This window comes from Schistocerca cancellata, chromosome 3, assembly GCF_023864275.1.
Source record: "Schistocerca cancellata isolate TAMUIC-IGC-003103 chromosome 3, iqSchCanc2.1, whole genome shotgun sequence".
Classification (NCBI taxonomy): domain Eukaryota; kingdom Metazoa; phylum Arthropoda; class Insecta; order Orthoptera; family Acrididae; genus Schistocerca; species Schistocerca cancellata.
This window is the reverse complement of record NC_064628.1, coordinates 680369833-680386334: the sequence shown is the minus strand read 5'-3', so window position 1 is coordinate 680386334 and position 16502 is coordinate 680369833. Positions and strand designations below refer to the sequence as shown.

The following is a 16502-nucleotide window of genomic DNA, read 5'->3' as shown; positions in this document are numbered from 1 at the left end:
TCATCGTACGGTCCAAGTTTCATCGAGTTATGTTACACATCATGTGGAACATCATGCGAAAGTTACTTTCGCCCTTAAGTTTTGCACACCAGTGTAGCCTATTGATTCACAAGGAGTGAGAAGGTACCGTTTCCTCTCTTCCTCTGTTTTTTAACCAGGTCTGAGAGGCAGACGTGCGAAAAACTTTCGTCTCTATTTATAAGATTACTAGCAAGTTAAATCTTAACAGTTTCGTTATAAACTCTATCCCAGTTACTGGAAGCGCACGGTAGAACTTGTGTTGCTGTATTTCATTAGATAACCCGTACCAAGGTAATTTTCAGCAGTTGCAGATTTGCTCTGCAATTGTAAGGGTGTGCGATGCTTATGCTCTACACAGCGGTAGCCTACGACGTGGATGGTCTGATCAACGCGTAACATTCCACAAATGTATGGGATACGGTACACACTCGCCTTTCTCTAATCAAGACTTCACAGTCCCTAACAGGGCCCTAATCTTAGATGGTAGTCGAAAAACACTATCCACTCAGTTTTTTCACAGAATACGACCAAACCTGTTGGAAACTCTTCCTGCGTAGATGTAGAATGAGGTGCTACGTACTGTTCTTATCATCACTCATTCGATCCACGGTTGGCCTGCCACCATTCCCTTTTACCGAAATGTAACTTAAAAGGGTTTTCTGGTCTAGAAGCATCAAAAAATCGATTTTTCAATTGAATATTTCGATACCTTGTACTATGGAGAAAATTGGGCGAAAGCGTTTTGCCCCTAAACTGTTGCATATAATGAAAATACACTATCATTGGACCGGCAGTCCCGCGTCTTCGAGCACTAACGGTCGGAGCTCGGAGGCAATCAGGCCTATCGAATAACAGTTAACTGGAAAAATGTGTTGATAAACTAGCTGATTTGGACGCTTTCCCCAAACTACATATATTCCGGCAATGAAATAGTCGAAATTGCAAACAGTTTGGCTACAGTTGTCTTCAACGACATTTAAAGGTACATTTGCAAGCTGAGCTTTTATTATCAGAAAACGTAATTATAAGTAATGAAATAAAGAAATAATTTGAGCCATAGATATAGTCAATGACCGTATAAATATTACATGCCGCTGCTGGAAACATTTGAGGCTTTTTGATCGTCAGATTATTTGCGGAATAGGAGGCACCTTTTGTGCTCTAGGTCTTGTCCAGATCGGACTATTTTGGCACACCGCCATTAATACTACATTGTTTTATTAACACATACACGAGTTGCGACGAGACGGCACTCGTAATTGCATAACGCAAGTCTCAATGTAAGTGTCGTAATTTAATTGTGTTTTATTTCAGAATATACTGTTATACTTATTATTCTAACCTATGTATGTTTTATTTTGTATCTTTAGTCATTGTAAGATTGTTGGCATGGCAAAAGGTTTCGTATTTCTAAGCAAAAAGTCGTCCGGCTCGATCCACCGTCGTCTTAGGGTGCTGTCTTATTACAAAGTCCGATTTTAGTGAAAACACAGAGAGAAGAAACACGATTATAATTCATTGCATCATCTCGATCCAGGTACGAACGAGCTAAAATTAAAGACAGCTTTATGGAACTCGCACAGACAATGAATATCATGGGCATTCAACTTGGCAACACGGCTTTCGAATTTTGCAGAAGGCGCAACCCGGACCGCCTTGTACGTTCAGAGCACCGCTCGTCTACGGCCAGTAAAGAAGCCAAATCAGCGGCCCGGAAGGAAGCGCTTCACGCGAACGAGATTAACGAGATCGAGAAAGGCGTACTGTATGTTCCAGGCATCGCAGACTAGTGGTAGGTTCCAAAAAACCGACGAAAACCTTTTCCAAAACTTTAAATACAATATCCTAGAAGTCACATTTTTTTGCTGGGCGTTTGGATTGCCGCAAAACTATTCCGCCAATTATGATGCTGCTTAGCTATTTTTGTAGGAAACTGAACTGGCTAGGGTCGGGATCTCTAAAAGTTAAACAATTTTCAAAATATCGATTTTTATGTAGCCTACGTTTGAATGCGCAAACAAAGTCGATTTCTCTCACTTTTTTTCAAAAAGCCGCCATTTTGTAAAAAAATGACCTTTTTTCATTTTTCGGAGGTTCTGACTATAGCTACCCTCATATATTTTAATAAATTTTTGGTCTGGTCTGTTTCAGACCACCCAGCTACCTGAACCAAGTCCACCCGTCTACCGGTGCACGGCGTGCATTACGACCTTTGCCGCCATTTTGTTTAATAGTCCCTTAATATTTTTGGACAAAAAATTTTAATGCAGGTAAAAGATAGATGAATAAATGGATATAGGCTAAACATTGTTTTACTTATCTTTCGATTTCACCTCAAAAAATGAGGTAAAGTCGGACCTCCAAACCAGGAAATCCCCTTAAAGGTGAGCAAATTCAACTGACAAACGTTCAGCCTGAAACGATATGGGACCTATGTACCAAGGTATGAAGTACCCCTTGCCTCTGAGCCCGACTGTGACAATTATTAGCCTGAAGGTGCAAGTCACGTTGGTTTCCTATAAACGGATGTCCCAACGCACCGTCATCCTTCCTTCTGACCGACACATCAAGGAAAGGAAGGCAGCCATCCGTTTCCACCTCAATAGTGAAGCGAATATTAGGATGAACAGAACTGAGATGTACTAAAAATCTCTGCAAATTCTCACTGCCACGAAGTCAAATAATATATCGTCTGCACATACAAAAGAGCATGCAGAGTTCAGTGTGACCAACAGCAGAGACTGTTCCTCGAAAGTGGCGGACTGTTTACCTGCGGAATTATCGACGGTTGTCGAGGAGTTCACCTAGATGATTTCCTGTAAGGTAACTGTACGTTCCGTATACCGAAGAAGCTGAAGTGCGACATTGTTTATGATTTATGCGTACATATTTCAGTGCGAACGATAAGGTATAGGCCTATACACCGACAAAATGTAGTCGAAGGCGGAGTCAGAGCGTGGGAAAAAGTCGGCTGACACCGACAAAGCGGCGGCTTCCATTGAAAGGTGCTGGAAGCTACGAGGTGTTCAAAACGTCTCTCCGCAGTGCCTTATGATTGGTAGCAGCGCGTGCCATATGCCGCAGTGAATATACCGAAATGAAACTCGCTGAAATACAAGTTATTCATTTATTGAATATTCATTTTCACTTACAAATTTTCACATTCAATGTTGAAAGTCTCCCCCCTTTTGTTGAATACAAAATTCAATTCGTCTAATCGTAAAAGTCACGTGGTGTTAGGTCAGGTGATCGTGGAGGCCAAAGTCCCTGTGAAATTATGCGATCACCAAAAACATCAGCAATCAGTGACATTAAAACGCGAGCTGTATGCGCGGTTGCACCATCTTTTTGAAAATAACCGTTCAGTATTTCACTTAACACAAGTTCTCCTACGAATGGGCACAGAATATCACTGCAGTATCGCTGTACGTTTATTGTTTAGTTGAAAAATATGGGACCCACAACCCGACGTCTAGAAATTGCAATCCAAAATCCTATTTTCACAGAATGAAATGATTCCTCATGAATACACAATGGATTTGTAGTAGTCCACATACGAGAATTTTGCGAGTTCATGTACCCGGATAAATGAAACCACGCCTCATCAGTGAAAAACGTTTCATTAATAATATCCCTTCCATTTTGTTGAACGAAAGTTTTGAACCATTGACAATAATGCAGTCTCTTGCCATGATCAGCATTTTTCAGCTCGACTGTCACTCTGTATGGGAAAAGTTCTAATTTTTTCCTTGCAACTGTGTGGGCCGTTCCGACACTAAAATTGATTTCCTGGGCGAGTTTTCTTACTGACTTGTTTGGACTCGTGGACATTTTATCGGAAATATCGAGTAGTTTATCCTCAGATAAAACGCTAGGACGACCACTTCTCGGTGCATCTGACACTGAACCCGCACTTTGAAATTTGTTAATCAAATCTCGCACAGTATCGCGATGTGGGAGTATTGTCTCCGGGAAAACTGAATTATATGTTTGACGAACTGAAACTGCGCATATACCGCCAGCTTTGAGCACTTGTTCGACTAAAAACACACGTTCCTCAATGGTTAGCATTTTAACAGTGACAAAAACGAAACAAACGAACAAAGGAACTAAACTTGAACGTTCACGTCAACACGTAACGACACACACCAACGATACTACTAACGCTGGCTGAGATAAACGAAACAGTGGAATGTTGGGAGAGTACACTTGAAGGGAAGTTACTCAGGCAGGCGAACAATCATACGGCACGCGCAGCTAATAATTATACGGCACTGCGAAGAGACTTTTTGAACACCCCGAACAAAACCTTTTGTTGGAATGAACGTAAACAGTTCAGTCGATGAACAAATAGCACAGTAGAGTACATTGTTTCTGCTCTGTGTAATGTTTTTAGATGCTACAGTTTTGAGGTTATGCTAGTTAGCCACAGTGACAACGATGCGTTTTATTACAGAACATAAGTTGTAGAAATGAGTGTTTCACCAACGGAAACGTCATCATCTTCACATGATTTCCGAAATCCGGCCAATGTGAGGAACTCATGTTACCTCATGGATCTCTTGTAGATTATTGCTACATTTATTTATTAGCCTAGTTCGTTATTTAAGTACTACGTGAACAGCAAATAAAAAAGTCTTTCCTCATTGATGGTTGGAAACCGTATGGGACTTATGTGTTACCACCCTAAACCAGATCAGCCTAGCACACAGCTTACTCCCTTCAAAGAATATCAATGGGGCACCGAGTCAAATGACTAATTTCTGCCAAAGTTTCTAATAACAACAATTGCCGGTTATAAATCAATTTTACATTTGCGTAAATCATAATCATAATCATTGTAGTTTTCTTCTTTTCTTTTACTACTCTTAATGTAACTAGGGGTCCGCGCCTACTCGTTATGACCAACTTCGCCCAGTTTTATGGTGTACGCAGGTCTTCGCCAAAAAAGAAAGTGACAGAACCAGTAGCTCTACATAGCCAAGCGCTTACAAAAAATTACGTTTCTGGCGCGGATCAGGCAAGGTGTGAGCGTAGTTTCCAAGTAGCATTTTGCGCAGTGGAAAAATCACATAGCGGTAATCCTATGGTCGTGGGGTCCAATTCTCATGCGGAAACTTTCTTTTATTTTCAGTTTTTACATTATTTACACTACAAATAAACCAAAACAGTGCTCAATATATTGTTTATACTAATATTTTCAAATTAGGCGTGAAAAGGAAAGGCAAAGGAAAATTTGGGACTGCAAATAAATTTACAAGAAAGGATTGTACTTAGCCGGCCGGTGTGGCCGAGTGGCTCTAGGCGCTTCAGTCTGGAACCGCGCGACCGCTACGTCGCAGTTTCGAATCCTGCCTCGGGCATATATGTGTGTGATGTCCTTAGGTTAGTTAGGTTTAAGTAGTTCTAAGTTCTAGGGGACTGATGACCTCAGATGGTAAGTCACATAGTACTCAGAGCCATTTGAACCATTTGATTGTACTTACGGCGCTCATGAGGACTCTGAAGATAATATTTCAAGAAGAGATTGTAATTAAAGCGTCCAGGACTTTGTACTGCGTTAGTTTCATTTTGATCTTGGAGAAGACTGCACCGAAATAATTCTACTGTACGTCACTGGCTGTCCTCGCCAATATTTGGCGAAATTTTGTGCTGTGTGTGGTTTGCTGCTGAAATGTGCGATGAGGCGCAGCCTTTTATGAATGTAAACCAGGGCTGTTTTTGCTGTGTCGTCCGAACAATACACAGCCAGGGGAAAAGTGCCACAGGCGCAAAGATGCGAGCCGGCGCCAGTGCAATAGAGACTCGCCACTTGTGCTAGTTCCATCAACACCACGGGCGGCGCTGAGGATGAAGATATCGACTTCGCTTCGGCCAATTGCCAACCGAGTACAATCAGCCAATGACCGGACGCAACGGACAGAAGCCTACTCGGAAGATATAAGAACAGCTCTCACCTGTTTCATTAGAGATTATCGTTCAGGGCTGACTTAGACAGAGACTTCGTTTAGTAAACTCTTAGAAGTGAACAGACTTCATTATTCGACAAGTCACAAAGATAAGTAAACCTTTTTAACTCATTTGTGTGACCTTGTTACTGATTTGTTGGGGTGTCGTAGAACTTGCGTTCTCTTATCATGTTACCTGACCCTGGGGCGCAGCTGTGTAATAGTCGCAGGGAGAAATTGTCTTAATGGTGTACTGCACCAGAAGCCGTTTCACGAGTTCACAATTCGGTCTACCTTAACAACAGTGACAACTCGGCCTCCCAGCAGAAGCGACGAAGGTTTACAAAACTGGCGACGAGGGTTTACAAAAGTTTTTCTATAGACACTCCAAAAAACCATGTATGTAATTGTAAAAATGCACCATTTATTACGTGCAATACGGCGAGAAAAAATTTATTGCTTCTCTTGATTTACGATGAATATCACCCCAGAAAATGCAAATCATCTTTACCTTTCATACCTTTCAAGAAAATATTAACAAACACAATATATTGAGCATTATTTCGGTTTATTTGCGTGTAAGTAACATAAAAACTGAAAATAAAAGAAATAAAGAAATTCCACATGAGGAGTCGACTTGACGACCCTAAGACTACCGTTCTGAAATCTGTCCACTGCACCACACGGTCCCTGAAAACTACGCCAAAAGATGGATACCTCTCCTGACCCGCACCAAGAACGCTATTTTTTTCCAAACGTTTACCCATCTGGAGCTGCCACCTCTGTCAAAAAAAAAAAAAAAAAAAATTCAAATGTGTGTGAAATCTTATGGGACTTAACTGCTAAGGTCATCAGTCCCTAAGCTTACACACTACATAACCTAAATTATCCTAAGGACAAACACACACACCCATGCCCGAGAGAGGACTCGAACCTCCGCCGGGACAAGCCGCACAGTCCATGATTGCAGCGCTTTAGACCGCTGGGCTAATCCCGCGCGGCCCGCCTCTTGTCACTCATTCCTGGCCAAGCCCTGCGTATATCAAAACTCTGGACGAAATCGGTGATGATGAGTAGGCCTCGTCCCCTCATAACTTAACAATAAATGTTATACTCCTTTTTTTATTCTCGTTTATTCCTACCACACAAACTTAACATTTCGATAGCTATCTACAGGCTTACTATACATGCAGTTATCTTACAATATCGCTTCCAGTTTTCATTCAGTTCTCCCTTTTCTGTTACATAAAAGATCAATAGATTTTTGTTTCTTTTCTCAGGCTGTTTTAACTGATTTAACTGCTATCTTTGTCACCTATTATTATTATTTATACACTGACGCAAAAAAATCGCAACACCAAAAAATAATGTAGGGTTGTGAAATTTCGGAAATACATTCGTCTAGGCAACGTATTTAAATAAACAACATTCCAAAGTCTTAGGTTAACGTAAGGACGAGATAAGCCATTCCAAATGTCAAATGCTGGAACATTAATAACCGGTGTAACCGCCAGAATGTTGAATTCAAGCATGCAAACGTGCATGTGTTGTGTTGTACAGGTGCCGGATGTCAGTTTATAGGATGAAGTTCCGTGTCTGTTGCACTTTCTCTGTCAATGCGATTACAGGGACGGTGTGTTGTATGTGGATGACGCAGGAGTTGTCATCCGATGATGTCCCATATGTTTTTGATTGGAGACAGATCTGATGATCGAGCAGGCGAAGGCAACATGTCGACGCTCTATAGAACATTTTGTATGTCCATCCTTTTAGCAGGAGGTCTCTGGGACGACGGCTGTTTACTATCGTGACAAAAACTAAAAACACCTACAGCCGTCCTTATGATTATATTTTATTTTGTCGCTACCAGTTTCAACGCTTCATTACGTCATCTTCAGGCTGTACCGCATAAAAAACAGCCTGAAGATGACGCAATGAAGCGTTGAAACTGGTAGCGACAAAATAAAATAAAATTATAAGGACAGCAGTAGGTGTCTTTATTTTTTCTCTCTATAGAGCACGTTGGGTAACAACAGTGGTTTGTGGACGAGCATTATCCTGTTTAAAAACACCGCTGGAATGCTGTTCATGAATGATAGCACAACAGATCGAATCGCCGGATTGACGTATAGATTTGCAGTCAGGGTGTGTGGGATAAGGACGAGAGTGTTCCTGTTGTCGTGCAAAATCGCACCCCGGACTATAACTCCAAGTGTAAGTCCAGTGCGTCTAGCGCGTCGACAGGTTGGTTACAGGCCCTCAAATTGGCCTCCTCCTAACCAACACACGGCATTCATTGGCACCGAGGCTTTCATCGGAAAAAACACCTTCCTGCCCTCCAATGAGCTCTCGATTGACACCACTGAAGTCACAAATGGGTGTGGTTTGGGGTCAGTGGAATGTACGCTACAGGGCGTCCTGTAACTGATCGTTGTGTCACTGTGGTGCCAACTGCTGCTGAAATTGCTGTTGCAGGTGCAGTATGATGAGCCAGAGCCGTACACCGAACACGATGGTCTTTCCTCTCGGTGGTGCCATGTGGCCGTTCGGAGCTAGTCTTCTTGCCGCCATACATTCTCGTGACCACCGCTGCTAATGACGTCTTTGTCGCCTTAAAGACATTCGTCACTAACATTTGCTGGCCACGCCCACTCTCAAAGATAATTAACGTTCACGTCCATTTCTGCGTGTTTTTGAAGCAAACCTTATCTGCAACCTCATAGTTGTGCTACAAGCGCAACTCTTACGTGACTTCCGCGAAACGTCAATAGACGTCATCTTCCAGATGTAGAAACACACCTACCAAATTTCGTTTACGTCGCATAACTACTCCTTCGTGCTGTGATTTTGTTTCCCTCAGTGTATTAGAACCATGACTGCAACTACATGTGCCACAGCAACAAAAACTACTACTAATATTAGTGGCATCTGTTACTATCTACATCCCGCACCTTAATTATTCTGAAGCAATAAAAAACTATTAAATGTAAATTCGTAGTATTTCGCAGCAGGAATTACTATTCCATATACTTCTTGTGGGTTCAAGAACGCCTCATTTCGTGAGAAGTACGAACGTTTGTAAAACATCCAGCCGACTTTTTTTAAAAGGAAGACCCCCAACTCACCCACAAACCTCATAGTTAGTTATGACGTAACATCGCTGTGCCAATGGATGAGACGTCAAACATTTTGTAATTGCGGGTTGCCCCCAAAATATGTGGTCTCGAGTGACATTGTTCGACGGTAACATTTTTCAAGTGGAAAGGAAAATTTTATGAGTAGTCAGCGTACCCCCGTCCCATTTCCCGACTTTTTTTTCAGAAATAACAGCGGACATCTTCCTGGAAGCAACTAAGGAACCAGTGTTTCAACGTAACCGCTGAAACTAAAATGCTGGAAGTCGACACTTTAACAGTGTATTGTTTGTAGTACCTGTTAATAACGTTTGAACACATTTGCGTACCGTTAACTACAGTTACAAGCATACACATCTACATCCATATTCTGCAAACTATTGTGAAATGCATGGCACTCAGTGGCAAGAAGCAACACCATCAAAGCGGAATTACATACTCATTCTGCTAAGAGACGTAATAAAGTAGAATACCAATTTTGTTAAAAGCTGCACACATGGAGTTCTCCATTCAACTAGAGAAATTATGGAAAACGGGTACAAACAGAAATAAAGTACAGTAAAAGTAATGTACTTACAACGCATTTCCAAATGATAACACCACCTCCAACATGGGAGGAAATGTACAAGATTAGTTTGACGAACATTAGAACGAGATAACAAATTTTCTCTGACAGCTACATATGGTGGATCTGAATCAAGTAAGCCACTGCAGTGTATACTGTAAAACATAAGTAAAGGCGTGTTGAAGCAATTCTTAGAGCTTAATGCTCAGGATCCTAGCATGCGAGATAGGGAAGTGAACCAAATTCGGATCCAGTGCGCGTGATGGAAGGTTGGTACGCAGTCAGTGTGATTTCTCAGTCGATTTTTCACACTCAGTTAGGCAAATACAGAGCTAGTTCCCAACCTTACCCTCAGCAAATATGGTAACAATCACAAGTGAGTTGACGCGATTCACAGACCGATGGCTCACACAACTTCGCTCACTTAGAGGAACTATAGACTCTCTAACCATTGTGAGTGAAACTCATACAGGGAATTCCAGGAACACTACCATAGTTCGTTGCCAGACCACCTGAAGCGCTCAAGATTATCGTCCATCTTCTCATTTTATCATTGGGTGATTTGAAGTACACTCCTGGAAATGGAAAAAAGAACACATTGACACCGGTGTGTCAGACCCACCATACTTGCTCCGGACACTGCGAGAGGGCTGTACAAGCAATGATCACACGCACGGCACAGCGGACACACCAGGAACCGCGGTGTTGGCCGTCGAATGGCGCTAGCTGCGCAGCATTTGTGCACCGCCGCCGTCAGTGTCAGCCAGTTTGCCGTGGCATACGGAGCTCCATCGCAGTCTTTAACACTGGTAGCATGCCGCGACAGCGTGGACGTGAACCGTATGTGCAGTTGACGGACTTTGAGCGAGGGCGTATAGTGGGCATGCGGGAGGCCGGGTGGACGTACCGCCGAATTGCTCAACACGTGGGGCGTGAGGTCTCCACAGTACATCGATGTTGTCGCCAGTGGTCGGCGGAAGGTGCACGTGCCCGTCGACCTGGGACCGGACCGCAGCGACGCACGGATGCACGCCAAGACCGTAGGATCCTACGCAGTGCCGTAGGGGACCGCACCGCCACTTCCCAGCAAATTAGGGACACTGTTGCTCCCGGGGTATCGACGAGGACCATTCGCAACCGTCTCCATGAAGCTGGGCTACGGTCCCGCACACCGTTAGGCCGTCTTCCGCTCACGCCCCAACATCGTGCAGCCCGCCTCCAGTGGTGTCGCGACAGGCGTGAATGGAGGGACGAATGGAGACGTGTCGTCTTCAGCGATGAGAGTCGCTTCTGCCTTGGTGCCAATGATGGTCGTTTGCGTGTTTGGCGCCGTGCAGGTGAGCGCCACAATCAGGACTGCATACGACCGAGGCACACAGGGCCAACACCCGGCATCATGGTGTGGGGAGCGATCTCCTACACTGGCCGTACACCACTGGTGATCGTCGAGGGGACACTGAATAGTGCACGGTACATCCAAACCGTCATCGAACCCATCGTTCTACCATTCCTAGACCGGCAAGGGAACTTGCTGTTCCAACAGGACAATGCACGTCCGCATGTATCCCGTGCCACCCAACGTGCTCTAGAAGGTGTAAGTCAACTACCCTGGCCAGCAAGATCTCCGGATCTGTCCCCCATTGAGCATGTTTGGGACTGGATGAAGCGTCGTCTCACGCGGTCTGCACGTCCAGCACGAACGCTGGTCCAACTGAGGCGCCAGGTGGAAATGGCATGGCAAGCCGTTCCACAGGACTACATCCAGCATCTCTACGATCGTCTCCATGGGAGAATAGCAGCCTGCATTGCTGCGAAAGGTGGATATACACTGTACTAGTGCCGACATTGTGCATGCTCTGTTGCCTGTGTCTATGTGCCTGTGGTTCTGTCAGTGTGATCATGTGATGTATCTGACCCCAGGAATGTGTCAATAAAGTTTCCCCTTCCTGGGACAATGAATTCACGGTGTTCTTATTTCAATTTCCAGGAGTGTATTATAAATTCCTATAAATTCCTTTTTGTTTCGAAGTAAACAGAAGCTGGTTTCACAGCAGCATGTTCCTTATTACGACCTTTTGGTGCACTGATTCTTTGGATTGCATTGTAAAGGTACTTGCATTCTGTTTGATTTCTGTTCGCATCCGTAACACTGGGCCGAGTAAATGATTCTGTATTTCTTTTTGTTTCATATAAAACAGAAGCTGGTTTGGTCGCATTGTGTTCTGTGGACATATGTATTTCTGCTACTGCTTACGAATCCATGTGTGAGCTGTTCGAATTAAATGCGTTGTAAGTACACTGCTTTTACTTTATTTTTGTTTGCATTTGTTTTCTGTAATTCCTCGTGTTGACTAGAGTACTACATGTTTCCAGCTTTTAACGAAATTGGTATTCTACTTTACAATATCTTGTCGCAGAATGAGTATGTAATTCTGCTTTGAATGGTTTTGCTTCTTGTCTCTGAGTGCCATGCATTTCACAGTAATTTGCAGAATGTGGATGTAGAAGTAAATGTGTATGCTTTGTAGTGTTAGCGACAAGAGTATTTTTCCTTGAAAATGCTAAATATGCAACAGTAGTTACTGGTTCGTAAATGTGTTCACACGTTATTAACAGGTACTATACTTTTTCGCGGAAATCAGTGTATTACATTCATACTCTCCAACGAAACTTTCGGACGAGTCCGTTAAATGCGAGAAAGTACGAAAAATGAATAGGAATAAAAATAACGTAGATTACGAGCAATATGCTTACAGCACATTTAAACTGAGAAGTCCATACACTGTTTCGAAAGCAGTAACAAACAGAGATGAGTCCACAAAACACCATGCGATGAAACCAGCTTATGTATTATTTCAAACAAAAACAAATCTGGAATCATTTACTCGACTCGATATTACGAATGCGTGCAAAAATCAAACAGAATATGTGCAACATATTTACAGTACAAATCAAAGAAGTGTAGGACACGCAACAAGGACGTAATCAGGAACATAATACTGTGAAACCAGCCTCTGTGTCATGTCATGTGAGGTGATTTTAATGGCCACGTGGTTGAAATAGCAACATCTTGTTTTAAAAGTAAGTAATTTTACACTGAAAAAGCGGCCACGATGTCATTTACAAAATTTTACATGTCTGTCAACCCTAGCTACGAGAAGTTAATTTTTGTTTTTGATTGAGTTTATCAAATACATTATTTGACAAGGTAAGTCAGCTGATAGGTATTCCTGCTTAAGGGAAGTCTCTCTAACAAAGGAACTACTTTCGACAAAGCTTAGGTATCCGAGTAATGAAGGAATTAGTATATTTCATCAAAATATACAAGGTATTAGAGATAAAGTTAGTGAACTGCTTATAGATGTTGACTCTGAAATTATTGGTATATCTGAACACTTCTTAAATAAGGAGGAAATTCAGAGGCTTCCTTTACCAGGATACAGGTTGGCTGGCAGCTTTTCTAGGAGCTCTTTGCGGTGTGGGGGAGTAGCCATGTATGTGAAAAACGGTATCCCATTTGAGTCAATTGATGTTTCAAAGTACTGCACTGAAAAGGTGTTTGAATGTTGTGCAGGTGTGTTTAAATTTAGTGGAGTTAAACTTCTAACTGTTGTTATTTATAGATCCCCAGACTCCGATTTCACAACATTTTTGCTAAAGCTAGAGGAGGTTCTTGGTTCACTTTATAGTAAATACAAAAAGTTAGTTATATGTGGTGACTTCAGTATTAATTGTATAAGTTATTGTGCAAGGAAAAGGATGCTGGTAGACCTCCTTAATTCATATAATCTTATGCAAACGGTATTCTTTCCAACGAGAGTGCAAGGGAACAGTAGAACAACCATAGACAACATTTTTGTTCATTCCTCATTACTAGAACGGCACTCTGTTAGCAAAAAGGTGAATGGCCTTTCAGATCATGATGCACAAGTTTTAACTCTAAAAGATTTTTTTGCTGCAACACATGTTACATATAGTTCTCAACTTTTTAGGAAAGCTGATCCAGTTGTTGTAGAGACCTTTGTAAACCTTATCAAGGAACAAGAGTGGCAAGATGTTTATAGTGCTGATACAGTAGATGATAAATATAAGGCTTTCCTCAAGACTTTTCTCGTGCTCTTTGAAAGTTGCTTTCCGTTAGAACGTTCGAAACAGGGTACTATCACAAACAGGCAGCCTGGGTGGCTGACTAGAGGGATAAGAATATCCTGTAGAACAAAATGGCGATTATATCAAAACGTTAGAAAAAGTCAAAATCTAAATGCAGCAGCCCATTACAAACAGTATTGTAAGGTGCTTAAAAAAGTTATTAGGAATGCAAAAAGTATGTGGTATGCAGATAGAATAGCTAAGTCTCAGGATAAAATTAAAACCATATGGTCAGTCGTAAAGGAAGTGGCTGGTCTGCAGAGACAGGTCGAGAATATAGAATCAGTGCGTAGTGGGAATGTTCGTGTTACTGATAAGTCGCATATACACTCCTGGAAATTGAAATAAGAACACCGTGAATTCATTGTCCCAGGAAGGGGAAACTTTATTGACACATTCCTGGGGTCAGATACATCACATGATCACACTGACAGAACCACAGGCACATAGACACAGGCAACAGAGCATGCACAATGTCGGCACTAGTACAGTGTATATCCACCTTTCGCAGCAATGCAGGCTGCTATTCTCCCATGGAGACGATCGTAGAGATGCTGGATGTAGTCCTGTGGAACGGCTTGCCATGCCATTTCCACCTGGCGCCTCAGTTGGACCAGCGTTCGTGCTGGACGTGCAGACCGCGTGAGACGACGCTTCATCCAGTCCCAAACATGCTCAATGGGGGACAGATCCGGAGATCTTGCTGGCCAGGGTAGTTGACTTACACCTTCTAGAGCACGTTGGGTGGCACGGGATACATGCGGACGTGCATTGTCCTGTTGGAACAGCAAGTTCCCTTGCCGGTCTAGGAATGGTAGAACGATGGGTTCGATGACGGTTTGGATGTACCGTGCACTATTCAGTGTCCCCTCGACGATCACCAGTGGTGTACGGCCAGTGTAGGAGATCGCTCCCCACACCATGATGCCGGGTGTTGGCCCTGTGTGCCTCGGTCGTATGCAGTCCTGATTGTGGCGCTCACCTGCACGGCGCCAAACACGCAAACGACCATCATTGGCACCAAGGCAGAAGCGACTCTCATCGCTGAAGACGACACGTCTCCATTCATCCCTCCATTCACGCCTGTCGCGACACCACTGGAGGCGGGCTGCACGATGTTGGGGCGTGAGCGGAAGACGGCCTAACGGTGTGCGGGACCGTAGCCCAGCTTCATGGAGACGGTTGCGAATGGTCCTCGTCGATACCCCAGGAGCAACAGTGTCCCTAATTTGCTGGGAAGTGGCGGTGCGGTCCCCTACGGCACTGCGTAGGATCCTACGGTCTTGGCGTGCATCCGTGCGTCGCTGCGGTCCGGTCCCAGGTCGACGGGCACGTGCACCTTCCGCCGACCACTGGCGACAACATCGATGTACTGTGGAGACCTCACGCCCCACGTGTTGAGCAATTCGGCGGTACGTCCACCCGGCCTCCCGCATGCCCACTATACGCCCTCGCTCAAAGTCCGTCAACTGCACATACGGTTCACGTCCACGCTGTCGCGGCATGCTACCAGTGTTAAAGACTGCGATGGAGCTCCGTATGCCACGGCAAACTGGCTGACACTGACGGCGGCGGTGCACAAATGCTGCGCAGCTAGCGCCATTCGACGGCCAACACCGCGGTTCCTGGTGTGTCCGCTGTGCCGTGCGTGTGATCATTGCTTGTACAGCCCTCTCGCAGTGTCCGGAGCAAGTATGGTGGGTCTGACACACCGGTGTCAATGTGTTCTTTTTTCCATTTCCAGGAGTGTATGTACAGTATTTAATAATCACTTTCTGAGTGTAGCAGGTGACCTAAATAGGAAACTAGTCCCAACAGGGAATCATATAGCGCTTGTAGAAAAAAGTGTTCCGAGACTGTTACCTGAAATGCTCCTCCATGATACTGACAAGAGGGAGATTGAGTTAATAATTAAATCACTAAAGACCAAGAACTCTCATGGATATGACGGGGTATCTAGCAGAATACTGAAGTATTGTTCTATATATGTTGGCCCAGTACTTAGCCATATCTGTAACTTTTTCTTTAGGAGTGGTCGGTTTCCTAACCGATTAAAGTACTCGGTAGTGACGCCACTTTATAAAAAGGGAAACAGGGATAATGTGGACAATTATAGACCTATTTCTATGTCATCGGTGTTTGCTAAAGTTATCGAGAAGGTTGTATATACAAGGTTACTGGAGCACTTAAATTCACATAATTTGCTTTCAGATGTACAGTTTGGTTTTAGAAATTGTTTAACGACTGAAAATGCTATATTCTCTTTTCTCTGTGAGGTTTTGGACGGATTAAATAAAAGGTTCCGAACGCTACGTGTTTTCTTTGATTTAACGAAGGCCTTTGACTGTGTTGACCACAAAATATTACTGCAGAAATTGGACCATTATGGAGTAAGGGGAGTAGCTTACAATTGGTTCGCCTCTTACTTTCAGAACAGAAAGCAGAGGGCAATTCTCCACAATATTGAGAGTGGTAGTGATGTTCAGTCCAAATGGGGCACTGTTAAGTGGGGCATTCCCCAAGGGTCGGTGCTGGGGCCACTGCTGTTTCTTATTTATATAAATTAAATGCCTTCTAGTATTACAGGTGATTCAAAAATATTTCTGTTTGCTGATGACACCAACTTGGTAGTCAAGGATCTTGTGTGTAATATTGAAACAGTATCAAATAATGTAGTTCATGAAA

The 16502-nt window shown here is 43.4% G+C and overlaps 1 long non-coding RNA gene across 1 annotated transcript in view; it reads right to left on the bottom strand.

Moving 5' to 3' along the window:
- The window catches only part of LOC126175659 (uncharacterized), a 191978-nt gene that overhangs the window by 161066 nt on the left and 14410 nt on the right, over window positions 1-16502 (bottom strand). The gene's annotated exons all lie outside the window — the stretch shown is intronic.